At 36.9% G+C, this 27622-nt stretch overlaps 2 pseudogenes; one reads left to right on the forward strand and one right to left on the reverse strand.

The window, feature by feature from the left end:
• Window positions 1-6894: 6894 nt before the first annotated feature.
• LOC105466795 (cytochrome b-c1 complex subunit 9 pseudogene) lies at window positions 6895-7072 on the reverse strand (annotated as a pseudogene).
• Window positions 7073-8924: 1852 nt separating this feature from the next.
• LOC105466796 (importin-7 pseudogene) lies at window positions 8925-10048 on the forward strand (annotated as a pseudogene).
• Window positions 10049-27622: the final 17574 nt, after the last annotated feature.

Below are 27622 nucleotides of genomic sequence, written 5' to 3' on the forward strand. Positions count from 1 at the left end.
TGAGAACAAAGAGACAACGTACCAGAATCTCTGGGACGCAGCTAAAACAGTGTTAAGAGAGAAATTTATAGCACTAAATGCCCACAAGAGAAAGCAGAAAAGACCTAAAATCAACACCCTAACATCACAATTAAAAGAACTAGAGAAGCAAGAGCAAACAAATTCAAAAGCTAGCAGAAGACAAGAAATAACTAAGATCAGAGCAGAACTGAAGAAGATAGAGACATGAAAATCCCTCCAAAAAAATCAATGAATCCAGGAGCTGTATTTTTGAAAAGATTAACAAAATAGACTGCTAGCCAGACTAATAAAGAAGAAAAGAGAGAAGAATCAAATAGACACAACAAAAATGATACAGAGGATATCACCACTGATCCCACAAAAATACAAACTACCATCAGAGAGTACTACAAACACCTCTATGCAAATAAACTACAAAATCTAGAAGAAACGGATAAATTCCTGGACACATACACCCTCCCAAGACTAAGCCAGGAAGAAGTCAAATCCCTGAATAGACCAATAACAAGTTCTGAAATTGAGGTAGCAGTTAATAGCCTACCAACCAAAAAAAAGCCCAGGACGAGGCACATTCACAGATGAATTCTACGAAAGGTACAAAGAGGAGCTGGTACCATTCCTTTTGAAACTATTCCAAACAGTAAAAAAAGAGGGACTTACCGTGAACTCATTTTATGAGGACAGCATCATCCTGATACCAAAACCTGGCAGAGACACAACACAAAAAGAAATTTTCAGGCCAACATCCCTGATGAACCTCGATGCGAAAATCCTCAATAAAACACTGGCAAACTGAATCCAGCAGCACATCAAAAAGTTTATCCACCACGATCAAGTCGGCTTCAACCCTGGGATGAAAGGCTGATTCAACACACACAAATCAATAAACATAATCTATCACATAAACAGAAACAATGACAAAAACCACATGATTATCTCAATAGACACAAAAAGCCTTCGACAAAATTCGACACCCCTTCATGTTAGAAACTCTCAACAAACTAGGTATTGATAGAACATATCTCAAAATAATAAGAGCTATTTATGACAAACCCACAGCCAATATCATACTGAATGGGCAAAAGCTGGCACGCTTTTGACAACCGGCACAAGACAAGGATGCCCTCTCTCATCACTCCTATTCAACATAGTATTGGAAGTTCTGGCCAGGGCAATCAGGCAAGAGAAAGAACGAAAGGGTATTCAGTTAGGAAAATAAGTCAAATTGTCCCTGTTTGCAGATAACATGATTGTATATTTAGAAAACCCCATCGTGTCAGCCCCAAAATTCCTTAAGCTGATAAGCAACTTCAGCAAAGTCTCAGGATACAAAATCAATGTGCAAAAATCACAAGCATTCCTATACACCAATAATAGACAAGCAGAGAGCCAAATCATGAGTGAACTCTCATTCACAACTGCTACAAAGGGAATAAAATACCTAGGAATCCAACTTACAAGGGACATGGAGGACCTCTTCAGGGAGAACTACAAACCACTGCTCAGTGAAATAAGAGAGGACACAAACAAATGGAAAAACATTCCATACTCATGGATAGGAAGAATCAATATCGTGAAAATGGCCTTACTGCCCAAAGTAACTTGTAGATTCAATGCTATTCTCATCAAGCTACCATTTACTTTCTTCACGGAACTAAAAAAAACTACTTCAAATTTCATATGGAACCAGAAAAGAGCTGGCATTGCCAAGACAATCCTAAGCAAAGAGAACAAAGCTGGAGGCATCATGCTACCTGACTTCAAACTATACTACAAGGCTACAGTAACTAAAACAGCATGGTACTGGTACCAAAACAGATATATAGACCAATGGAACAGAAAAGAGGCCTCAAAAATAACACCACACATCTACGACCATCTGATCTTCAACATATCTGACAAAAACAAGCAATGGGAAAAGGATTCCCTGTTTAATAAATGGTGCTGGGAAAACTGGCTAGCCATATGCAGAAAACTGAAACTGGACCCCTTTCTTACACTTTATACAAAAATTAAGTCAAGATGGATTAAAGACTTAAATGTAAAACCTAAAACCATAAAAACCCTAGAAGAAAACCTAGGCAATACCATTCAGGACATAGGCATGGGCAAAGATTTAATGACTAAAACACCAAAAGCATGGCAACAAAAGCCAAAATTGACAAATGGTATCTAATTAAACTACAGAGCTTCTGCACAGCAAAAGAAACTATCATCAAAGTGAACAGGCAACCTACAGAATGGGATAAAATTTTTGCAATCTATCCATCTGACAAAGGTCTAATATCCAGAATCTATAAGGAAGTTAAACAAATTCACAAGAAAAAAACAAACAACCCCCTCAAAGAGTGGGTGAAGGACTTGAACAGACACTTTTCAAAAGAAGACATCAATGTGGCCAGCAAACATATTTTTAAAAAGCTCATCATCACTGGTCATTAGTGAAATGGAAATCAAAACCACAATGAGATACCATATCACACCAGTCAGAATGGCGATCATTAAAAAGTCGGGAAAAAACACATGCTGGAGAGGATGTGGAGAAATAGAAACACTTTTACATTGTTGGTGGGAGTGTAAATTACTTCAACCACTGTGAAAGACAGTGTGGTGATTCCTCAAGGGTCTAGAACCAGATATACTGTTTGACTCAGCAATCTCATTACTGGGTATATACCCAAAATATTATAAATCATTCTTCTATAATGACATGTGCACACATATGTTTATTGCAGCACTATTTACAGTAGCAAAGACCTGGAACCAACCCAAATACCCATCTGATAGACTGGATACAAAAATGTGGCACATATACACCCTAGAATACTATGCAGCCATAAAAAAGAATGAGTTAATGTCCTTTGCAGGGACATGGATGAAGGTGGAAACCATCATTCTTGGCAAACTGTCACAGGAACAGAAAACCAAACACCGCATGTTCTCACTCACAAGTGAGAGTTGAACAATGAGAATACATGGACACAGGGAGGGGAACATCACACACTGGAGCCTGTTGGAAGGCAGGGGCAAGGAGAGAGAGAGCATTAGGACAAATACCTGATGCACGTGGGGCTTAAAACCTAGATGACAGGTTGATGGGTGCAGCAAACCACCATGGCATGAGTATACCTATGTAACAAACCTGCACCTTCTGCACAGGCATCCCAGAACTTAAAGTAAAATTTTAAAAAATATAAATCAAATCATGCCATTTCCCTGCCTGTATCTCCTATTGCCTTCCCATTGCAATTAGAATAAAAGTCAAACTCCTAATCCTGGCCAAGCAATGGCTTTGGCGGGGCTTTAACCTTCTCTCCCTTCTGTTTTCTTCCTCTCCATTCCTCACCATCACTTCATGTCAAATATTAATAACATTCTTCAATAAGAATTCTTGCTTCCTTGGGTCATGCAATTTGTGAACACAAATAGCTTTTAAAAACAGTGATATTTTTATTGACTTGTAACATGCAATTCTATATAGAATTCCTATGCTTGTTATAAAAATGCAACTTTGTTGGCAAGTAATCTATTGCCCTCCTTTCAACCAGAAAGCCTCATCTAAGCTCCCTTGCCCCACATACAGGAATTCCGGATGTCCCTTTTTCAGTTCCTGTCCTGACCTGGCTCCTCATTATTATCCACACCTGCAGCCTCAGCCTATGCCACTTTTCCCATTTTTTTCCATTCTGCAGCTACTTTGAACTTCCTTCATTCTCACCTCAGTGCCTCTGTACTCTCGTTTGTTTTGCCAGTAATATGCTTCTCCTCATTCTTCGTCTGGCTCTTACACATCCTACAGAAATTGACTTAATATCATTTTCTCATAATGACCTTCCCTACCCACCTTGACCCTAAATTGGGGCTTTACTACAGCTAGTGTGACCATATATCCCAGTTTTCCTAGGACAGTACTGGTTTGTATCTGTTGCCTTAGCAAAATTACAAATAGCACCCTCATTTACTTTCAAAAGTAACACCACTTGGCCGATAAATTATATGATTAACTCTAAGTAGAGGTCCAATACATGCAGAGAAGCAGTAGAAAAAAGCAGAAGAGAGGAGTAAGAGGGATGACAGGAGGATGTAAAAAAATTTTAAGTGTAGGAGGAGTGGAAAGATGCAGGAATAGGGGAGATTATGAAGGATAATAAAGATTGAGAAGAGGAGATGAAGGACTAAATACAGAGAAAAGAGAAATGGGCAAGCTGAAGAGCAAGCAAAAGGACAGGGATGTGAAGAGAAATAATAGTTCAGATGAATTCAAACCTCAACTGTAAGTGAATATATTAAGGATTCTCAACTCATTAGAGTGCAAACATAAAACGTGATGTTATTTTTTCCAGTGACTGTTCTCCATCTAGGAAAGTTGAAAACATATCGTTTACACTTGTGTAGATTGGCCACATCCTATTAGTTGGTGGTGATATTATTAGAATGATCTCATATAATTTTTTACTTATAAATATAAGTAAATAGATGTGCCATGTAAGATAGTCACATTTATTTTACAATTGGATTTTTGAACTTGATTTAAATCTCAGATCTCCTTGCCTACCTCAAGTCATGCTAGACCAGGCTGTGACTTCAACATCGTAATGTGTAAAGGAGATGAAGAAGTCAAGGACTGTAAATTCTCTCCCTTTGTTGTCCTCCCTTCTAGAAATTTACTTTCCCCTCTATGGTGTTGTGGGATATGGAAAGACAAAAAAAGGGACACGCAACTCTTTACTCAACTGGATGAATTTTCCAGTCCCACTCTCTTATTGATGTAACTTCTTCCTTAGACCACAGTTGGGGCTTAATGAGAATGGGTTGGAATTATATTAATGCCTTATTGATGAGGGACTCATCTCAATGTAACTTCCCTAAACATTGAATACCCCTTGCAAGATTTGGTCACCATTCCCCACTGACCTCCAACTGATGGCTTTCATATAGCATCCCTCTATGATGTGTGCTTCTTAGCTATCCACCCACATACTGTGGCAGTACTAGAAAGACTATGGCCCTCAATTGCATCTTCTCTCAGTTATCAATGCTATGACAGTCCTATAAATCCTCTTTACCAGGCAATTCCCACAATGTCATCTTCCCCATTCTCTTTTCTGCTACTCAGCTAATATAGGATCAAATCAATAAGTACATAGGCTAATCAGACATATAACTGAGGAAAAAATGTGTCTGCCATTCTCCGAGGAAATCTTCATTTTTATAGTAATATTGATTTCCAATTTAATTTTGTTGTGGCCAGAGAATATACTGTTATCAATCTTCTAATATCCATAAAGTCTGTAGTGATGTACACTCTTTTATTCCTGTTACTAGAGAGTTTTCTCTTTCTTTGTTCCTTGGACATTCTCTCTAGGAATTTATAATTTTTATTAATCTTTTCAAATTATCTCTGATAAAATACATTTTTATATTCATCTCATAAAATATATATGTATTCATCTCTGATAAAATACACATATATATATATTTTTTTTTTTTTGGAGATGGACTCTTGCTCTGTCACCCAGGCTGGAGTGCAATGGCACGATCTCAGCTCACTGCAACCTCCTTCTCCCGAGTTCAAGCGATTCTCCTGTCTCAGCCTCCCTAGTAGCTGGGATTACAGGTGTACATCACCATGCCTGGCTAATTTTTGTATTTTTAGTAGAAAGGGGATTTCGCCATCTTGGCCAGGCTAATCTCGAACTCCTGACCTCAGATGATCGACCTGCCTTGGCCTCCCAAAGTGCTGGATGATTAATATCTTATTTAGGAATATGTTATTTCATTTATAAATATTTGCAGGCATTTACGGATATTTCTAGATACTTCATGTTTATTTTCAATTAAATTTTGTTGTGATCAGAGAACATACTCTGTAAGATTTCAAACTTTTGATATTTATGGATACATATTTTATGGCACAGAATATAATTTACCTTGATGAGCATTCCATGTGGCCTTGGAAATAATAGGAATTCTTCAGCAATTAGGAGTAGTGTCCCATAAAATGTCAATTACATTAATTGACATTATTATAGTAATTGACAGTATTATAGAAATATTTTAAATTTTTTAAATTTTTACTGATTTTTTTTAGTTCTTCCATTAATTACCGAGAAAGGAGAGATAAAAATCATCAATTATGATTTTAGATATGTCTCTTTCTCCCTTCAGATCTGTCTGCATTTGTCTCATAAATTTTGAGGCTCTGTTTTTAGACACATACATATTTAACATTACTATTTATTAATGCACTATCTTTATAAAATTTCTCACCCTATCTCATGTGATATTCTTTTTCTTGGTCTACTTTACCTGATATTTATGTAGCCAAAACAGTATTCTTAGGTTTGTATTTTGCTTTTTCTTCACTTTATTTTCAATCTATTTAAGTTTTTATATGTAAGTGCATCTCTTTTTGTTAACAAATAGTTGGGCCTTGCTTTCTTATCCTATCTAATAATCTCTGCCTTTCTATTGAAGTGTTCAGTTTATTTCTATTTAATGTAATTATAGATGCCATTCAGTCTGTCATTTGCTATTTGTTTTCTTTTTGTCTCATTTGTTTATTATTCCTCTATCCCACATTCCTTACTTATTTGGGGATAAACATTTTTAGTATTTTATTTCAGTACTTCTACTGTCTTTTTTTTTCCAAGGGCAATTCACATCCATTTCTTGATGATGCTGACTAAACATACTTCAAACACGGCAGAAGGTAAAGAGTCTATTTTGTAGGTGAAACCGTTTCTTGCCAACAGCGAAGAGTGGTACATGAAAAGCAACTTCAGCGTCGTCTTCAAGCTGAGGCCCCAGCTCTGGGCAAACAGCTGGCGAGTGGACCTGGTCCTTCTGGCCTGGATGGGGGTCTCCAAGGAACTACTTTTTCTCATGGTTTTTCTTGATGTGTTTCCATAGCTTCCCCTCGCTGATGTGCTGGTAGATCGCGTCCGCGGCCCTGATGGAAGAACAGGCCCACAGCGATGGTGAGGGCGAAGGTGGAAGTCCTGCGGAACAGCAGGGAGTACAATTTCGCAGTCAACGTCGGCATCGCCATGTTTCTTCCTCTATTATCTTTTTAATAAAAAATTTTGGTATTAATTTTAGGGATTGCTCAAGGGTTACCATATGCATCTTTAACTTATCACAGCCTATTAGCGTTAATATTTACAACTTCACATAAAACATAATACATTTACAATAGTAAAAATTCATTCACGTCTCTCAATTGTGTAGTTGTGGACATATATTTTATTTCTACATTAATTATAGACTACACCATAGGATTTTTTTTGCTTTAAATAGTTTTCTTTTTTATAATTAAGAGAAAATAAAGGATAATATTTTATGCTTACCTACATAGTTAACATTTCTGGTGCTCTTTATTCCTCATTGTAGATCAAAATTTCCATTGAATCTCATTTTCCTTCAACCTAAAGAACTTCATTTAGTATTATTTGTAGTACTATTCTGCTGGTAACAACCTCTCTTAGTCTTCACTTCTCACAAAAGATTTGTATTTCACATTGATTTTTCAAGTACATATATAATATATATGTGATATAAAATGTTGGTGTAACAGTTAATTTTTTCATTTTGCACTTTACATATATTGAAGAAAAGTAAGGCAGCAGTATTGTTTTGGGAGTAATGTAAAAATCCTGTTCTAGCTCTTGATTGCTAAATCTAAATCCTCCTTCCTCCTCTTTCATGTTTTTCTGACTTGGTATTAGGACTAAAAACCTAAGCATTAGTGCTTTCCAGATGCACAGCAATAGGCCACCAAAACCAAGGGCCTCTAGTATCCCTGAGGCAACCCTGACCCCCTGTTGTCATCCAATTAGGAGATAAGAAAGTAGCTTAGATTATCCAGGAGGCACTTGCAGAGAGGGAAAGGGATGGGGAAGGGGACTCACCCCTCAGTTATTACACACATTGTTCTGCAGAGAACTGATATCACCTGCCTGGCGACTTGACTTAACATTTCTTTGTACCTCCACACCTTTCAGAGAGGGTTGAGGAGCCCTAAGGAAATACAAAAAAATGGAAACACAGTGTCAACCCTGCAGGACCAATAGAAATTCACACTAGAACAGACAGACTAGACCAGGAGTCTTTCAACTTGGGAAGTTCCTTGGTAAAGTTCTCCATGATAGGGGTGTTGAGATGCATCTAGTTTTCCCAATTTGAGAATATTTAGAGGCCACAGATATGCTTCTGAAGAGAGACCTCACACCACACAGAGAAATAAGTGAAAGTGCCATTGCTCAGCCTCCAACCCTACCCAGAGCAGCACTGGTTAGTCAGCACGAGCAGCACTGGTCAGCAGCTCTGGAAAGTCAGCCTTTCCTTCCTGACCCAAGCATAACACCATCATGCCTCATGGATTTCAGAGGGAACGAATATTCAAGGAGCACTGACAATTTAGAACAGGCACACACCAAACTGAAACAGCCGCAAGGAAGGCAGAGAAGAATCACCAAAAATAAGGCACTGCCCAGGACCTTTAGAGAATACATCAGAGACTTAGAAAAGGACAGAGAGGCCGGCCACAGTGGCTCACACTTGTAACCTCAACACTTTGGGAGGCCAAGGCGGGCGGATCCCTTGAGGGCAGGAGTTTGAGATCAGCTTGGCCAACATGGTCAAACTCGTCTCTACTAAAAAAAAAAAGAAGAAGAAGAAGAGAAAAAAAATAGCAGGGCGTGGTGGCGGGCGCCTGTAATCCCAGCTACCCAAGAGACTGAGGCTGGAGAATCGCTTGAACCCGGAAGGCAGAGGATGCAGTGAGCCGAGATCGCGCCATTGCACTCCAGCCTGGGAAACAAGAGAGAAACTGGGTCTCAAAAAAATAATAAAATAAAATAAAGCCTTTGACGCCGGTTTCCGCTGCGGAGCGCTGCGGGTCCATGTGTGCAGTGAGTAACGCTATTCCTGGCCCAAGCCTGGGTTTGACCGAGTCCGCGGTGCAATGGACCCCAACACACAAGTCTCTGAATTTTGTCTCAATACTGCTCCAGATTACTATGTCGGAACAGCTGGATTTACCTGTGAGACAGGCAGGTGTTATCTATTTGAAACATATGATAACACAGTATTGGCCTGATCGAGAAATAGCACTAGGGTATATATCCCCTTATACTATTCCAGAAGAAGATCGCCATTGTGTTTGAGAAAATATTGTAGAAGCCATTATCCATTCTCCTGAGCTCATCAGGGTACAGCTTACTACATGCATTCATCACATCATCAAACACTATTATCCAAGCCGCTGGACTGCCATTTTGGACAAAATTGGCTTTTATCTTCAATCTGATAACAGTGCTTGTAGGCTAGGAATTCTTCTTTGCCTTTATCAGCTTGTGAAAAATTATGAGTATAAAAAACCAGAGGAGTGGAGTCCATTGGTATCAGCAATGCAGCATTTTCTATCAGTTCTAAAGGATCATTTTATATAGCTTCTTTCTGACCAGTCTGATCAGTCTGTTCTCAACCAGAAACAAATATTCGAGATCTTCTATGCTCTTGTTCAGTATATTTAATGGATTTCAAAGAGCACATGCCTGATATGAAGAACATGGGAATGACAGTGAGGATGATGATGAAGCTGAAGATGATGATGAAACCGAGGAACTGGGGAGTGATGAAGATGATATTAATGAAGATGAGCAAGAATATTTGAAGATTCTGGCTAAGCAGGCAGGTGAAGATGGAGATGAAGATTGGGAGGAAGGTGATGCTGAAGAGACTGCTCTGGAAGGCTATTCCACAATCATTGATGATGAAGATAACCCTGTTGATGAGTATCAGATATTTAAAGTATCTTTCAAACTATTCAAAATTGTAATCCTGTGTGGTATCAGGCTCTGAGTCACACGGTCTTAATGAAGAACAAGAAAATAGTTACAAGACATAGCAACTCTGGCCAATCAAAGAAATCCAAAATGATTAAGAAGCATGGAGGACACAAATTCAGTGCTCCAGTTGTGCCAAGTTTTTGAATTTTGGAGACCCAGCACCACAGATGAATTGAGCTATCTCTTTATTTCCTGCTGTGTGATTGCAGTGAAGAGCTTGTGTTCCTCCTAGTAGTGGTTCCAGAACTGGTTCATGTTATCTATCCTAAACTAATGATCAATAGACGGGGGAAAAAAAAAAAAAAAAAAAAAAAAAAAGCACCAACCACCCCAGGAGATGGGACCAGATCATGCAACCTGGCACTGGAAAAGAAACCAGTGGGATTTGGGGGATGGGGGGATGGGGAGGTACCTTAGGGGGCATATTTTCTTTATTTTTTGAAGAAAGTAAGATCCTGACTCTGAAGCTTCAAAGTGACACTGTGGAAATGTGAAACAAGAGGGGATGTCATGAAGGCAGCTTTTCTTTTTCTGAGGAAAAAATAGGCATGGGCTACAGAACCATTTAAAATGTCTCACTTACGGTACAAAGCTCAAAGGTAGATGTAATGTTTACACCTATGGGTATTTGTCCAATTTCTCTCTCTTCCTCACCATTGGGTATCTATTCTTTATATGTAACTAAGATAAGGTAATCTAATAGCCTTATTCAATCTTCATTATTTTCATTCATCATTGTTCCTGTGTAGATCATTGGACACTTATTGTAGCACTACATAACTGATTATACAAATCTGTAAATGAATTAGCACTTTCATATTAAAACAAGGCTGCTAGCCTATATATAAAATAGCAAAATGTTTTCTGTTTATAAAAAGATGTAATGGGGTGGGGAGGCACAGGTAATTTCAAGTTATTAATTTAAAAATGAACTAGCAATTTTATACCTGGTGACTTTGTGTGACACTCACCTCTGATAGTGACTTGAATTTGGTATGTAAAAAGGGGTTAGTGGTATTTCATTGCTGCTAAAAATGACGACTCCCTCTGTGTCCTGTTTTTCTTAAAGCTGTCAGTGTACAAGTGGGTATTTGAATACCAGACCTTACTATAAAAATAAGAAAGGTGGTATCTAGAGCATGTAAATTGGATAGAAAGTTCTACTCTTAAAAAGTTGATCTAACAGTATGGCTAAACATCTATATAAGCAGTCTATTAAAAGAACCTAATTCGGCTATTATGTCTTGATTTGATTGCAGTTTTTTCCTAATTAAAACATTTTTTTCCTCACTGGCCTGTTTTTAATCCCATACCTGGAAGAGTACAAAATGCACACTTAAAAAAAGCTGATATCTACCACTTACCTACTCCCCCTTCCCCATCTCTTCTACTCCTCTTGTTGATTGTGGTATCTGATCTTGACTAGATAGGCTGATGGCACATGGTTCCCTTCAAAAATCACTATCGATACCACTACAAAAACAAGTCAGCCAAGAGACAGTGTAGAGAGGTTGGCTTGCTTCCCTCTCTTCCTAACTGCATGTTGAAAAATAAGCCTTTATTGATCGTAAACATCTGTCAGATGAGTCATACACTGGGTTATTTTTTATATACATGTATGCAGAAAATATTTCAACTGAAAGCAACATCTTAATGGATTCAAAACTATTACAAGCTGTTGTCTAAAACAGATGAGAAAATTTATAACTGTAAAAACAAATGCACATATTGATATTTAAAATGCATAATTAAGAAAACCCATTGGTGTTGTGTTTTTCTTGTATACCAATAATTAAGCCACTACTGTCGACACTCTTTGGTTTTCTATTTTAACACTGAAGAAGTGAAAGTATTTTCTATATTTATGAACTTACTACTAAAATCTTGGCAAGAAAAGAAAAAAATTATCTAAAATGTGTGGGTGAAAACTGTTACTCAAGTGTGTTTCTACTCCCCCCTCACCCCTTGAAAGTTGGACCCCAACTGTATACCCTAGGTTGCTTAAGGGGATTTCACTATTATATAAAGTCAATAAAAATAAAGTAGTTGTATATATGCAACATTGTGTACAGAGGGGAGATAATAAATAGTATTAAAGAAACAGTCTCATCTACCTCTACCTTTTGTTCGCTAATACCTAGTCTTCTTTTTAAATGTTCGGACTTCACTGCTTTTTGAATTCATAATTCCAATTATCACATTTTTGTTAATGGAAAATCATATCTAATAAAGATTTTAGTTAATCCCATGCACAGTATGAAAAAAGAAAAAAGAAAAAGAAAAGGACAGAGAGCTCTGCGTTAATGAAGGTGCTGGGTAAGAGTGGGTGGTGACTCTCGGGAGAACAGGGAGAAAAATGGGCCTGCTAAGGAGGAAACTACCATCAGAGTGAACAGGCAACCTACAGAATGGGAGAAAATTTTTGCAATCTACTCATCTGACAAAGGGCTAATACCCAGAACCTATAAAGAACTCAATCAAATTTACAAGAAAAAAACAACCCCATCAAAATGTGGGCAAAGGATATGAACAGACACTTCTCAAAAGAAGATATTCATACAGCCAACAGACACATGAAAAAATGCTCATCATCACTGGCCATCAGAGAAATGCAAATCAAAATCACAATGAGATACCATCTCACACCAGTTAGAATGGCAATCATTATAAAATCAGGAAACAACAGGTGCTGGAGAGGATGTGGAGAAATAGGAACACTTTTACACTGTTGGTGGGATTGTAAACTAGTTCAACCATTGTGAAAAACAGTGTGGCGATTCCTCAAGGATCTAGAGCTAGAAATACCATTTGACCCAGCCATCCCATTACTGGGGATATACCCAAAGGATTATAAGTCATGCTGCTATAAAGACACATGCACACGTATGTTTATTGTGGCACTATTCACAATAGCAAAGACTTAGAATCAACCCAAATGTCCATCAGTGACAGACTGGATTAAGAAAATGTGGCACATATACACCATGGAATACTATGCAGCCATAAAAAAGGATGAGTTTGTGTCCTTTGTAGGGACATGGATGCAGCTGGAAACCATCATTCTCAGCAAACTATCGCAGGAACAGAAAACCAAATATCTCATGTTCTCACTCGTAGGTGGGAACTGAACAATGAGATCACTTGGACACAGGAAGGGGAACATCACACACCAGGTCCTATTGTGGGGAGGGGGGAAGGGGGAGGGATAGCATTAGGAGATATACCTAATGTAAATGACGAGTTAATGGGTGCAGCACACCAACATGGCTCATGTACACATATGTAACAAACCTGCACATTGTGCACAGGTACCCTAGAACTTAAAGTGTAATAAAAATAAATAAATAAATTAAAAAGAAAAATTAATTAATTAATTAATTAAAAGGAAGTTTCGTCAAAACATAGAAAATCTTAAAGACACATGACACGGAGTTCTATGGTTATCCTATAGCTGATAGTTAAAAGAGTTTTAACAGGGGTATGTTTATACAAAGCAAATACTACCAGCACTTTAGGGAATGAACAAGAGTGGTGGATGCCTCTTCTTTCACATAGTGAATAGCATAAACTACTGCATTTGTCATTGCTAAAAAGTTTCTCTTGGGGATATTTTGAATATTTTGTGGTGAGGTATCCATACCCTTTTCTGGGATACTAGGGTGTTATCTAATCCTCTCTCTTAGCAAAATACTCGTGCTGGTATTTTAAATTCATTAGATAAAAATAAACCTACTAAATAGGAAACTTAAATTCAGGAGCCATGAAAATGTTATTCCCCTGACGCAAATAAATATTACCAACTATGACCATTAAACAAGGTAATCTTGGTGCAAAGCTACAAGATAGTGTTATAGGTTTCTCATGTTAATTTTTTTTTTGGGGGGGGGACAAAGTTTTGTTCTTGTTGTCCAGGGTGAAGTGCAATGGTGCAACCTTGGTTCACTGCAACCTCTGCCTCCCAGGTTCAAGTAATCCTCCTGCCTCAGCTTCCCAAGTAGCTGGGATTACAGGCACCTGCCATCATGCTCGGCTAATTTTTTGTATTTTTAGTAGAGATTGGGTTTCACCGTGTTGGCCAGGCTGGTCTCAAACTCCTGACCTCAGGTGAGCCACCCTCCTCAGCCTCCCAAAGTGCTGGGATTACGGACATGAGCCACTGCGCCCGGCCTCATGTTAAATTTTTTAATTCCTCATGAGCTGGTATTGTTAATACAAACTGATAAAGTCTTTTAGTCAAGACTTTCAGCATTTAGATAAACTGAAATGGAAAAGTGCCTCCCATGCTGAGACCACTTTACTGCACCAATCTTAGCTTTGTCATTAGGTAATTCCAGTCCCCTTTTGTGAGCATGTATTAGGAATACTTACTTTATTACCATTCTGCTAGGGCTCAACTTGTGGGATGGCACCATGTGATATGAGTATGATCTCACAAATGGATTTGTTTTGAGATGGCAGAGGAATGTAACTCTACCAAAGCCTATGGGAACAGAGAATTGATTTCCCAATGGTGGAGAAACTGTTGTGTAACGGACAGTTGAGGATTGATTGTAGAGACTGTAAAGCAGGCTCTACCTGTCATGTGAAGGTGTAATTGGAAACTGACCACCAAAGAGAAACTTATTCACCCCATTTTGACTATGCTTATATAAATATTTGACATGAGCCTGTGTGAGGTTTGTGTGCAAGAGAAAGTGCATATTGGAAAGTGGTAGCAATGCTGCAGGAGAAAATTTCAAATACATAACTTACTGAGAGTTGAAAGTTACTTCTTGAAAACACAAGAGCGATATGTGCTCTCTCTTTCAAGGAAATCAAATAATATGAGGTACATAGAATAACATTATGTGCAAGGAAAGCTAACAATTAGTTAAATATGTGTGTGCAGTTACTAAAGATGAACTTAATTGTCCAATTCTAACTGTAATTAAGACAGCTGAGAAGTGGCAAAAAACAGCAAGCTCATCTAGGATGTGTTTGTCAGTTTGGACAATTTAATGTCAGAGTTAAATTATTGAGAAGTAAAATGGTATCTAAATGAGGACAACCTGCTTACTGTGAGACTAGATTAAAAACCAGGAACTGGCTTCACAGCACCTGAGGATGGTGCATGAAACACAAAAAGAAAAGTAGAGTAGGGAGATCAATAGAGTTCAAGAGGCCTCCCATCAATCTTTTTATTCAAGTTGCCTGTATTGCATCACCGTGAATTCTAAGAAGGCAGGGTACAGGTGACATCCTGATATGAACTCAGGAAATGAAAGCAGGTGCCAATAAGGCTAAGTAGCATAGAACACCCTAAAGAATAAATGAGGAAGAAACAAAAAGGAGAACAGGGAGGGAATAATGACTCTGCAAATGATTGAAACCACTAAGAACTACAGAAAGTTACCCTTGTCTTTTCGTACATGAAGTCCACCAATCATATCTGCAAATACCTAGTGCTGACATCTGGATGGGGACATGGCAACACCTGAGGGCATGTCTATTTGAATGGGCATGTGTGACATTTCAATGTGGATTATGACATTTGGGTCACCATCTGCACCACCTGCACTAGTGCGAGAGACATCCAATTATGTGGCATTACTGGTAAGAATCTGACAGTATGGGATTAGTATTTGTTCAGAGGATACAAAAATACCCTACTCCTATGTTACACTGCTTTATTGCCCCCTCTTAGGTCTTTCCTTGAAAAAGACATGCACACAAGGACCTGAAATATCATTCACTGGGCCAGTTCCCATGACCCCTCAATGCAGGGGTCTCAGTTCAAGTTGAATTGAAGCACAGGTTTAGGCACCAGAATGAAGCAGGGTCTCTTTGCCTATTTTATTCTACAGAAATATTATCATCAGCTGACCCCTAGTAGGCAGGAATGACAGAGCCCAAAATCTCCAGTGAGAAGAAAGAGAGGCCAATGTGTCTATGCCCAGCTTTCACAGTCAGCACCAGCTTATCTCATCACTTCAGTATCATAAGAAACAGAAGAGCTTAGATGTGTCTTACATGTATGGGTGTCACTTAGCAATGCACAGTGGTACTTCTTACAGTGCTCCAGAATTTGACTTATCACATTGGTCTTCCTTCCTCTAAGGGAGTAGTGAGGAAGAAGCTTGAGAGAAAGAGGCTTTTCTTGATCTGGAGATGAGTTGTAAGAGAAACCTGCCCCCATCCGAGTGACCTAAATCACTAATGGTTGGGTAGAAACTGATATGATCATAGAAAAAATTAGGTCATGTGTAAAAAAGGATTTTGCTGCTTAAATCTCAAGTGCATCAAGTCTAAAAACTATAAATACTGAGGATTTTCAAGTTTTAATAGCAGTATAAATCAGCCACATTTTTTCCATTGACAATATATAGCTACATTTACAAATATAATAGGAGGAAGGATAATGACTTCACAAATTTATTATATATTCATTGCTTTATAAAAATCAAGCACTATAGGAAAATATAAAGGCAAAAGCAATACATTATAGCAAATTGAAACACCAAGAATTAACCAGTGTTAACACAGGATCAAAAACACATCAAAAGTAATGTTTCTACACTTCACTCTAAGTGGAATCCTAACAAATGTTCATATAACCTATAGGAAGCAGAGAGAGACAGAGAGAGAGAGAGAAACAAAAAACAGAGGGATGAACAGAAAACAAAATGGCATACTTAAGCCTTAAAATAGTGACAATTATTGTAAATATAAATGGTATAAATATACCAATTAAAAAGAGATTGGACCACCAAGAATTGGTAGATGTTTAAGGTGATGGATCTGTGAATTACCCAAACATGTATACATGTATACCCAATGTATACATGTTTCAATACATGTATACATTGTACAATGATAAAATCTGTAGTGTTACCATTATACAATGTATACATGTATTGAAACATCACAGTGTACCCCATAAATATGTATAATTATTATGTGTCAATTATAAACAAAATTTTTAAAATATTTGGTAAAAAAAAGAGACTGGCAGTATGAATTTTCAAAAATTCCAATGTATACTATCTACAAGAAATTTACATCATAGTACTTCCCGTACTATATTGAACAGAAGTGGAGAGAGTGAGAATCTTTACCTGGTACTGGATCTTAGAAGAAAAGCTTTTCATTTTTCCCCATTGATTATGATGTTAATTGTGGGTTTTTCATAAACGACCTTTATTTTGCTGAGAAACTTTCCTTTTACACTTAAACGCTTCAGCATTTTTATCAAGGAAGGATGTTGAACTTTATCAAATGCTTTTTCTGTGTAAATTGAGATGATTTTTGTGTGCTTTTTATCTTTCATTCTGTTAATGTATCACATTGATTCATATGCATACTTTAAAACAGGTTTGCATGCCAAGGATAAATTCCACTTGGCCATTTTCTTAGTCTTTTTTGTTGCTTATAACAGAATATCCAAAAGAGGGTACTTTATTTTAAAAAGGAATTTATTCTTACAGTTATGGATGCTGAGAAGTCCAAGGCCAAGGGGCTACGTATGGCAAGAACCCTCTTGCTGCTGGGGACTGTGCAGAGTCCCGAGGTGGTTCAGGGCATTACATGGTGAGGTGGCAGAGCATGCTCGAGTCTCTTTCTCTTCTTGTAAAGCCACCAGTTCCATTCCCATGATAACCCATTAACCCATTAACTCATTAATCCATTATCTATAAATGGATTAATCCATTCATGAAGGCAGAGACCTCATTACCTATTCACCTCTTAAAGGCTCTACTTCTCAATACTGTCACACTGGGGATTGAGTTTCAACATAAGTTTTGGAGGAGATATTCAAATCGTAGCAGTCATGATGTATAATCTTTTTGATGTGTTGTTGAACTTGGGTTTGCTAATATTTTATAGAAAATTTTTGTATAAATGTTTATCAGAGATATTGGTCTGAAGTTTTCTTCTTTTATGGTGTCTTTGTCTGGCTTAGGTATCACGGTGATGCTGGCCTCATAAAATATGTTTGGAAATAGTCCCTCTAGCTCTAGTTTTTGGAAGAGTTGAAGAAGTATTTGTATTAATTCTTCTTTGAATGTTTTGCAGAATTCAGCGATAAAGTCATCTATTCCCGGGCTTTTCTTCGTTGGGAACTTTTAAATTATTACACTACTTCAATCTATTTGTTATTGTTCTGTTCAGACTTTCTGTTTCTTCCTGATTCAACGTTGGTAGGTTGTACTTTTTCAGAAATTTATCCATTTTCTCTAAATTATCCAGTCTGCTGGTGTATTGTTCATAATAGTCCCTTATGACCCCTTTCATTTCTGATTTTATTGATTTTACTCTTCTGTCTTTTCTTCTTAGGTAGTCTAGCTTTTTCTTTTGAAAAAAAAATCACTCAGTTTTATTGATGTTTTCGTATTGTTTTTCTATTCTCTATTTAATTTACTTCTGTTCTAATCGTTATTACTTACTTCTGCTAAAAAAGAAATAAAAGGTGTCCAAGTTGGAAAGAAGAAAAGTAAAATTATCTCCATTTGCAAATGACATAATCCTATATATAGAAAACCTCAAAGATTCCACACACAAAAAAACTGTTAGAACTAATAAATCAATTCAGGAAACTTGCAGGATACAAACCAATCCCATTTATGGTAGCATTAAAAAACATTAAAGAGTAAATTTAACCAAGGAGATGAAAGACCTGCACATGGAAAACTATAAAACATTGAGGAGAGTAATTGAAGAAGATACAAATAAATGGAATGATAGTCCATTCTCATGAAATGGAAGAATTATTAGGTTGGTGCAAAAGTAATTGTGGGTTTTGCCATTAATTTTGGTTCCAGTAAAAACCACAAATAGTTTTGCGCTAACCTGATAATGTTGCTAAAATGCCCATACTACCTAAAGCAATATACAAATTCAATGCACTCTCTATCAAAATTCCAATGGCATTCCTCCCAGCAATAGGAAAAATAATCCTAAAATTTGTATGGAATCACAAAGACACTGAATAGCCAAAGGAATTCCAAGGAAGAAAAATAAAGTTGGAGGGATCATACTTCCTTACTTAAAAATATATTACAAAGCTATAGTAATCAAAGCAGTATGGTACTGTCATAAACAAACACATAGAAAACAGTGGAACAAAATAGAGAGCCCAAAAATAAATCCACACATATATGGTCAACTAATTGTAGATAAAGGCACCAAGAGAACACAATGGGGGAAAAGGTAGTCTCTTTAGCAAATGGTGCTGGGAAAACTGGGTTTCCACAAGGAAAAAAAATGAAATTTGACTGTTATCTTACACCATACACAAAACTCAGCTCAAAATGGGTAAAAAGACCTAAATGACAAAGGCAGCAAAATACACATTGCAGAAAGGACAGGCATTTCAATAATTGGTGTTGGGAAAACTTGATATGTCTATCTGTAAGAACAAAACTAGACCCCTATCTTTCACCATATACACAAACCAACTCAAAATGGATTAAATACTTAAATCTATAACCTAAAACTATAAAACTACTAAAAGAAGACATTGGGGGAACATTTTAGACTATTGGTCTAGTTAAAGATTTTTTTAAGACCTCAAAAGCATAGGCAGCAAAAGTAAAAATAGACAAATAAGATTACATCAATATAAAAACCTTTTGCACAGCAAAGGAAACCATCGACAAAGTGAAGATACAACGTGAATAATGGAAAAAATATTTGGAAACTCTTCATCTGACAAGGGATTAATAACCAGAATATATAGGTGATATGGTTTGGCTGTGTCCCCACCCAAATCTCAACTTGAATTGCATCTCCCAGAATTCCCACGTGTTATGAGAGGGACCCAGGAAGAGGTAATTGAATCATGGGAGCCAGTGCTATTCTCATGATAGTGAATAAGTCTCATGAGATCTGATGGGTTTATCAAAGGTTGTTTCTTCCTCATTTTCTCTTGCTGCCACCATGTAAGAAGTGCCTTTCAACTCCCACCATGATTCTGAGGCTTCCCCAGCCATGTGGAACTGTAAATCCAATTAATCCTCTTTTTGCTCCCAGTTTTGGCTATGTCTTTATCAGTAGCATGAAAACGAACTAAAACAATGGGTAACTCAAACAACTCATAGCAAAATAATAATAATAATAATCATCATCCAATTTTAAAATGGATAAAAGATCTGAATAGACATTTCTCAAAAGAAGACAAACGACCAATGGATATAGAAAAAATACCCAATCACTAGGAAAATGCAAATCAAAACACAATGAGATATCATCTCGCTCCAGCTAAAATGCCTACTATACAAAGACAAAAATAACAAATGCTGGTAAGAATGCAGAGGAAGGGGAATACTGGTACAGTGTTGCTGGGAAGGTAAATTTGTACAGCCACTATAGAAAACAGTTTGGAAGTTCCTCAAAAAACTAAAAATAGAACTTCCATATGACTCAGAAATTCTACTGCAGGGTATATATTCAAGAGAAAGGAAACAAGTATATTTAAGAGATATCTGCACTCCCAGGTTTATCGTGGTACAATTCACAATAACCAAGACATGGAATAAACTTCAGTGTCCATCAACAGATAAATGGATAAAGAAAATGTGGTACAAGTATACAATGAAATATTATTTAGCCATAAAAAGTATTAAATTCTATCATTTGCAGCAACATAGATGGAACTGGAGGTCATTACCTCAAGTGAAACAAGCCAGGAACAGAAAGACAAATGCTGCATGTTCTCATTCATTAAGAGTGAATACTGCATGTTCCCATTCCCATTTAATAGGAGCTTAAAAAGTGAATCTCGTGGAAGCAGAGAGTAAAACCGTAATTACCAGAGGCCAGAAAAGGTAGGGGGGCAATGACGTGAAATTGTTTTAGGGGTACAAAAATACAGATAGATAGAAGGAATAAGTTACAGTATTCAATAGTTATTGAATTCTCTACTGTAGAGAAACTGTAGTTAACAATAATTCATTGTATAATTCAAAATAGCTAGAAGAATCGCAATGCTCCCAACATAAAGACAACATAGTGTTTGGTGACAGATATCCCAATTACTCTGATTTAATTATCACACATTGTATACAGGTATCAAAATATCATATGTACCCCCAAAATATGTACAACTATTATGTATCAATTTAAAAGGAAATAAAAATACAAAGACATAGTAGGATGGAAGTGAAGGATGGAAAGTGATGTATAATGCAAACATTAATAAAATGAAAGCAGGGGCCAGGTGCAATGGCTCATGCCTGTAATCCCAGATCTTTGGGAGGCCAAGGCGAATGGATCACTTGAGATCAGGAGCTCAAGAGCAGTTTGGCCAACATGGAGAAACCCCGTTTCTACTAAAATTAAAAGAAAAAAAAATTAGCCAGGCATCATGGTAATCCCAGCTACTTGGGAGGCTGAGGCTGGAGAATCGCTTGAACCCAAGAGGTAGAGTTTGCAATGAGCTGAGATCGTGCCACTGCACTCCAGCATGGATGACAGAATAAGACTCCGTCTCAAAACAAAAATGAAAACAGGAGTACTGATATTAATATCAAATAAAGAAGAATTGAGAGCAAAGGAAATTACTGGAGACAGAGAGACACTACATGATGATAAAAGGTCAATCACCGAGATTTACAATGATTTACAAGAAACTACAGTCCTAAATTTGTATGCATCAAACAAAAGAGCCTCAAAATATATGAAGGAAAAGCTGATAGAGACGAAAGGAGAAACAGACACATTTAAATTTATACTAGGGGATTTCAACAGTGCACTCCCAGCAACTGATAAAGCTACTAAACAGTATATCCGCAAGGATATAAAAGAAATGAACAATGCAATCAACCAATATGATATAACTGATACCTATATAGAAAGAGCACTCCAATTAACAACAGCAGAAAACACATTTTTTCAAGCACCAGTGGAACATTCAATAGGATACACTATGGGGAAAACTTCAACAATATTAAAACAATTGACGTCATACGGAGTATGTTCTCTACCCATAAAGAAATGAAATGAGTAATCAATAACAGAAAAACAACAGAAAATCTACAGATGCTTGTGAATTAAACAACATATTTCTACATAATTCATGAATCAAAGAAGTTTCTAAGGAAATTTTAAAAATACATAGAACTATTAGACAGATCAACAAGACAGAAAGTTAACAAGGATATCCAGGAATTGAACTCAACTCTGCACTAAGCGGACCTAATAGACATCTACAGAACTCTCCACCCCAATTCAACAGAGTATATATTCTTCTCAGCACCACATCGCACTTATTCCAAAATTGACCACATAATTGGAAGTAAAGCACTCCTCAGCAAATGTACAAGAACAGAAATTATAACAAACTGTCTCTCAGACCACAGTGCAATCAAACTAGAACTCAGGACTAAGAAACTCAATCAAAACCACTCAACTACATGGAAACTGAACAACCTACTCCTGAATGACTACTGGGTACATAACGAAATGAAGGCAGAAATAAAGATGTTCTTTGAAACCAATGAGAACAAAGATACAACATACCAGAATTTCTGGGACACATTAAAAGCAGTGTGTAGAGGGAAATTTATAGCACTAAATGTCCACAAGAGAAAGCTGGAAGGATCTAAAATTGACACTCTAACATCACAATTAAAAGAACTAGAGAAGCAAGAGCAAACACATTCAAAAGCTAGCAGAAGACAAGAAATAACTAAGATCAGAGCAGAACTGAAGGAGATAGAGACACAAAAATCCTCCAAAAAATCAATGAATCCAGGAGTTGGTTTTTTGAAAAGATCAACAAAATTGATAGACTGCTAGCAAGACTAATAAAGAAGAAAAGAGAGAAGAATCAAATAGATGCAATAAAAAATGATAAAGAGGATATCACCACCGACCCCACAGAAATACAAACTACCATCAGAGAATACCACCACCGACCCCACAGAAATACAAACTACCATCAGAGAATACTATAAACTCCTCTACGCAAATAAACTAGAAAACCTACAAGAAATTGATAATTTCCTGGACACTTACACTCTCCCAAGACTAAACCAGGAAGAAGTTGAATCCCTGAATAGACCAACAGCAGGCTCTGAAATTGAGGCAATAATTAATAGCCTACCTACCAAAAAAAGTCCAGGACCAGATGGATTCACAGCTGAATTCTACCAGAGGTACAAGGAGGAGCTGGTACCATTCCTTCTGAAACTATTCCAATCAACAGAAAAAGAGGGAATCCTCCCTAACTCATTTTATGAGGCCAACATCATCCTGATACCAAAGCCTGGTAGAGACACAACCAAAAAAAGAGAATTTTAGACCAATATCCCTGATGAACATTGATGCAAAAATCCTCAATAAAATACTGGCAAACCGAATCCAGCAGCACATCAAAATCTTATCCACCATGATCAAGGGGGCTTCATTCCTGGGATGCAAGGCTGGTTCAACATACACAAATCAATCAACGTAATCCAGCATATAAACAGAACCAAAGACAAAAACCACATGATTATCTCAATAGATGCAGAAAAGGCTTTTGATAAAATTCAACAGCCCTTCAGGCTAAAAACTCTCAATAAATTCGGTATTGATGGAACATATCTCAAAATAATAAGAGTTATTTATGACAAACCCACAGCCAATATCATACTGAATGGGCAAAAATTGGAACCATTCCCTTTGAAAACTGGCACAAGACAGGGATGCCCTCTCTCACCACTCCTATTCAACATAGTGTTGGAAGTTCTGCCTAGGGCAATCAGGCAAGAGAAAGAAATCAAGGGTATTCAGTTAGGAAAAGAAGAAGTCAAATTCTCCCTCTTTGCAGATGACATGATTGTATATTTAGAAAACCGCATCGTCTCAGCCCAAAATCTCCTTAAGCTGATAAGCAACTTCAGCAAAGTCTCAGGATACAAAATTAATGTGCAAAAATCACAAGCATTCTTATACACCAGTAACAGACAAACAGAGAGCCAAATCATGAATGAACTCCCATTCACAATGGCTTCAAAGGCAATAAAATACCTAGGAATCCAGCTTACAAGGGATGTAAAGGACCTCTTCAAGGAGAACTACAAACCACTGCTCAGTGAAATAAAAGAGGACACAAACAAATGGAAGAACATACCATGCTCATGGATAGGAAGAATCAATATCGTGAAAATGGCCATACTGCCCAAGGTAATTTATAGATTCAATGCCATCCCCATCAAGCTACCAATGAGTTTCTTCACAGAATTGGAAAAAATTGCTTTAAAGTTCATATGGAACCAAAAAAGAGCCCGCATCTCCAAGACAATCCTAAGTCAAAAGAACAAAGCTGGAGGCATCACACTACCTGACTTCAAACTATACTACAAGGCTACAGTAACCAAAACAGCATGGTACTGGTACCAAAACAGAGATCTAGACCAATGGAACAGAACAGAGTCCTCAGAAATAATACCACACATCTACAGCCATCTGATCTTTGACAAACCTCAGAAAAACAAGAAAGGGGGAAAGGATTCCCTATTTAATAAATGGTGCTGGGAAAATTGGCTAGCCATAAGTAGAAAGCTGAAACTGGATCCTTTCCTTACTCCTTATACGAAAATTAATTCAAGATGGATTAGAGACTTAAATGTTAGACCTAATACCATAAAAACCCTAGAAGAAAACCTAGGGAATACCATTCAGGACATAGGCATGGGCAAGGACTTCATGTCTAAAACACCAAAAGTAACGGCAACAAAAGCCAAAATTGACAAATGGGATCTAATTAAACTAAAGAGCTTCTGCACAGCAAAAGAAACTACCATCAGAGTGAACAGGCAACCTACACAATGGGAGAAAATTTTTGCAATCTACTCATCTGACAAAGGGCTAATATCCAGAATCTATAAAGAACTCAATCAAATTTACAAGAAAAAAACAACCCCATCAAAATGTGGGCAAAGGATGTGAACAGATATTTCTCAAAAGAAGACATTTATACAGCCAACAGATGCATGAAAAAATGCTCATCATCACTGGCCATCAGAGAAATGCAAATCAAAACCACAATGAGATACCATCTTACACCAGTTAGAATGGCAATCATTAAAAAGGTCAGGAAGCAACAGGTGCTGGAGAGGATGTGGAGAAATAGGAACACTTTTACACTGTTGGTGGGACTGTAAACTAGTTCAACCATTGTGGAAAACAGTGTGGCGATTCCTCAAGGATCTAGAACTAGAAGTACCATATGACCCAGCCATCCCATTACTGGGTATATACCCAAAGGATTATAAATCATGCTGCTATAAAGACACATGCACAAGTATGTTTATTGCAGCACTATTCACAATAGCAAAGACTTGGAATCAACCCAAATGTCCATCAGTGACAGATTGGATTAAGAAAATGTGGCACATATACACCATGGAATATTACGCAGCCATTAAAAAAGGATGAGTTTGTATTCTTTGTAGGGACATGGATGCAGCTGGAAACCATCATTCTCAGCAAACTATCACAAGAACAGAAAACCAAACACCGCATGTTCTCACTCATAGGTGGGAACTGAACAATGAGATCACTTGGACACAGGAAGGGGATCATCACACACCAGATCCTACTGTGGGGACGGGGGAGGGGGGAGGGATGGCACTGGGAGTTATACCTGATTTAAATGACGAGTTGATGGTGCTGACGAGTTGATGGGTGCAGCACACCAACATGGCACATGTATACATATGTAACAAACCTGCACGTTGTGCACATGTACCCTAGAACTTAAAGTATAATAATTTAAAAAAACCATAGAACTGAGTGAGAATTTTAGAAATCGATATGTGTGGAATACTATAAAGCAAAGATGAAATGGAAATTTAGAGTACTACATGCTTACATTAGAAAGAGGGAAGATCTAAAATCAATGATCTAAGTTTCTATTCCAGAAACTAGAAAAAGAAGAGCAAAGTGAACACAAAACATGCAGGAGGAAAGAAATAATAAAGATGAGAATAGAAAACAATAATATTGAAAACAGGAAAATTATACAGAATGTCAATGCAACAAAAGCTGGTTCTTTGAAAATATCAATAAAATTGATCAAACTTCAGTAAAGCTGACAAAAATAAAAACAGAAAATATATAAATGACCAATATCAAGAATGAAATAAGATTATCACTACCGACTCTGCAAGCATTAAAAGGATAATAGGGAACATGACAAATAACTTAATGCTTATAAAAGCTACAACTTAGAAGAAATGAACCAATTTCTTAAATACTACAAGATACCAAAATTCAATTGAGATGAAATAAGTATATATCTATTGAATAAAATAATGTGTAATTTCAATGCTCCATAAAAAGGAACCTACAGGTCTAGGCGGCTTCACATGAGAATATAACCAAGTATTTAAACAATTAGTATTGATTTCACACAATATAAGATACAGATAATATAAGAATAGAAAATACTTCCAAACTAATTTAATGAACCAAGTATTTTCCTTTAAATTAAGGAATAAGACAAAGATGACCACTACAGCCATGTCTATTCAACATGGTATTAAAGTCCTATCCAGAATACTCAGGAAAAGGAAAAGAAAAAAGTAAAAAGCATCCATACTGCAAATGAAGAAGTAAAATTATCTCTGTTTACAGATGACATGATCTTTCTTACATGCTGAAAACTCTAAAGATTCCACACACAAAAACTGTTGGCACTAATAAACAAATCCAGGAAACTTGTAGGATACAAAACTTAAAACACACACACAAAAATTGCATTTTATACAGTAACAATGAACAATTCAAAAAGAAAATTAAGAAAACAATTCCATTTTCAATACAATTAAAAAGAATAAAATACTTAGGAATAAACCTAACCAAGGTAGCAAAGAGACTTATATACCGAAAACCATAATATATATATTATAATATATTGTATATAATGTATTGTATTATAACATATATATAATATAATATAATACAATATTATAATATATTATATATATATGGTACTGGCATAAACATAGACATATAGACCAATGAAATAGAATAGTGAGTCAAGAAATTAACCTTCATATATGTAGTTAAATGATCTTTGACAAGGGTGCCAAGATTATTCAATGGGGAAATGACAATCTCCGACACATGGTGCTGGGAAAACTGGACATCCATCAGCAAAAAAGTAAAATAGACCTTTTATACGATAAAAATTAACAAAAATAGTTTAAAGATTTAAATGTAAGACCTAAAATTTAAAAACTCCTAGAAGTAAAGATAGGAGAAAATCTTCGTAACACTGGATTTGGCAAATAATTTCTGGTAATGACACCAAAAGCAAAAAATAGACAAATGTGACTACATGAAACAAATATGTTTGTGTATCAAAGGACAAAGTCAACACAGTGAAAAGGCAACATACAGAATGGGAGAAGATATTTGCAAAGTATATACCTAATAAGGGATTAATAAGCAGAATATATATAAAAATTATACTGCTCCACAACAAAAAATTAAATGACTGGGCACAGCGGTTCATGCCTCTTATCTCAGCTCAGCAGAGGCGGGAGGATTACTTGAGGTGAGGAGTTCGAGACCAGTCTGGGCAAAATAGTGAGAACCTGTTTCTAAAAAAAAAAAAAAAAAAATCAATTAGCCAGGCCTGGTGGCGTTCACCTGTAGTCCTCACTGCTCAGGAGGCTGAGGTGGGAGTATCACTGGAGCCCAGGAGGTTGAGGCTGCAGTGAGCTACGATTGCACTACTGCACTCCAGCCTCGGTGACAGAGCAAGACCCTATTTCTTAAAA

The sequence above is a fragment of the Macaca nemestrina genome, chromosome X, assembly GCF_043159975.1.
Source record: "Macaca nemestrina isolate mMacNem1 chromosome X, mMacNem.hap1, whole genome shotgun sequence".
Lineage (NCBI taxonomy): Eukaryota > Metazoa > Chordata > Mammalia > Primates > Cercopithecidae > Macaca > Macaca nemestrina.